We start from the raw sequence: 2,428 nt of genomic DNA, 5'->3' as shown, positions 1-2,428 counted from the left end.
ATCTATGCACCCGATCTCCCATGTCGGCCACCATAGTCGGGGCGTATCTAGCCAATGAATTAAATTGAAGGCTATACTCCCGGGCACTCATATTCCCTTGCTTCAAATTTAAAAATCTATCCGCTCTAGCTCGGCGGACCTCGGGTGGAAAATAGTGGCGGATGAAAGCATCTACGAATTCTTGCCAAGCGGGAGGAGGCGCATTTTCTCTTCTTGATACTATCTAATTATTATACCATAAGACCGCCACATCCCGAGTCTATATGATGCCAATTCCCCGATTCGGTCTCGGAGGCATGAATAATCTTTAATGTCCTCAACATCTCATCAATAAAGCCTTGCGGGTCTTCATCCGGGTTTGACCCAAAGAACTCCCGGAGGATTCAAACTCATGAAATCACGGGCTGCGCCGTCGACCGATCACTTGGGCACACGCATTCTTGCCGCTGTGCCTGGGCGGCAACTAACTGCGTCAACAGATGAATAGCTTCGGTCACTTGCTGACTCGAAGTAGCCGGTGGAGGAACTGGAGGCATAGGAGCTGGAGCTGAAGCCCCTTCTTGCTCTTCTGTAATAGGCGGGGTGGAAGAAGTATTAGATGGAGCCTCATTATGTGATTCACCCTCATCAACATTCATTGGCGGCTCTCTTTCTACCTGCTTTTTCATCGTAGACTTGCCCTTCTGGGCGGCTTTAGCTTTTCCCTTAGGCGGCATTTCTGAAATCATAACACACTATTAGGGAGGAGAAAATCTTATAACACAGCTCTATCGCACGATCTCTTAAGATGAAAGATGGTCATTTTTCCTAAATGCCACAGTAGCCTCTGTTTATTAGCGTGGCGCGCAACACACCATAAACAAGAATCTACTAGACATGGCTCGTAGACACTTCCTAGGATTGAACTGCTCTGATACCACTTTTGTCATGACCCGACTAGGGTCCTGACGGGCACCCGGGGCTGACCACCGAGCACCACTCATTCTATTACTCATCTGCTTTCATTCATATCTCTTATACTCGTAATCATAGAAAACTATTTCATTGAGACATATTCACTTTATATGCATAAGCCCTTGAACTTTCAAAATAATACATATACATATATATATCTATACAATGAGAGCGTGAGACCATACTACCCACACCATAAACAAGACTCTACTAGACACGGCTCGTAGACACTTCCTAAGATCCGAATCGCTCGATACCACTTTTGTCACGACCCGACTAGGGCCATGACGGGTACCCGGGGCTAACCACTGAGCACTACTCATTCTATTACTCATCCTGCATTCACTCATATTTCTTATGCTCATAATCAAAGAAAACTATTTTCATTTGAAACAAATTTACCTTATATACATAAGCCCTTCGGCTATCAAAATAATATTTACATACGATGAGAAACTGTGAGACCATACTACCCACACATACGCATCTACGAGCCTCTACTAGAGTGCTAGACATAGGGACGGGACAGGACCCCGTCATGCCCAAAACATATATATACACAAAAGAATAATCAACGCACCTCCGAACAATGGAGTGCTCTCAAAATCGCTAATAGCTCCTACGAGTCCGGATCACCTCCCCGTCTACCTGTGGGCATGAACACAGCGTCCAAAGAAAACGGACGTCAGTACGAACATTGTACTGAGTATGTAAGGCGTAAACAATAACAATATGTCAATGAAATAAGGAAGCATCAAATGAGGAACAATCTGTAACTGACTGTCAATTAAGAAAGAAATAATGCATGCTGGCTTACTTCATAATCATCATCATATCATGTATGCACGTATGTATAAAAAGAGTATGACAAAAAATAGTATCGGACAGCTTAAGAGGTAGTATGAAGGATGGTTATAGCTATGAAAGGGAGTTCCCCCGAGGTGCTTACGAGACCCCGTACGACTAAGCCGAACATTCGAGGACGAATGTTCTAAAGGGGGGAAGGATGTTATATCTCGCATTTTGGTACGTCGGAGTATTTCAAGTGGTTGCGACGAGTTAAGAACAAGGCTACTTTTTTTTCCAACTTTGTGTTAAGGTAGGAGTCACTTATGATTTTATGGGATGGAAATATTAAGGAAGATTTGGGGTGAAAAGTGGAATTATGGAAATTCATGTTTCATGAAATATGGGACTAAAAATGAATTATGGAAGGTTGAACACTTCATGAAAACTTGGGGCCAAAAGAAGATTTGGAGACTTAAAAATTCAAAAAAAAAAAAAAAAATAGGGAGGTGGCCGGCCACATGGTGATGTGGGCCATGGCCATATGTTGTAAATATTTAAGAGGCTAAGATGATGATAAAAATCATTTTCATCACTTGCCTCCTAGAAACTTCAAGAAAGAGAAAGAGATGGAGAAAAAAGAATGGAGAAGAGCAGCCATAAGGCTGGCCGAACCAGCCCCATGGTT

The sequence above is a fragment of the Lycium ferocissimum genome, unplaced genomic scaffold (genome assembly GCF_029784015.1).
Source record: "Lycium ferocissimum isolate CSIRO_LF1 unplaced genomic scaffold, AGI_CSIRO_Lferr_CH_V1 ctg4255, whole genome shotgun sequence".
NCBI classification, from domain to species: Eukaryota; Viridiplantae; Streptophyta; class Magnoliopsida; order Solanales; family Solanaceae; genus Lycium; species Lycium ferocissimum.
Note: the sequence above shows the minus strand (reverse complement) of the source record.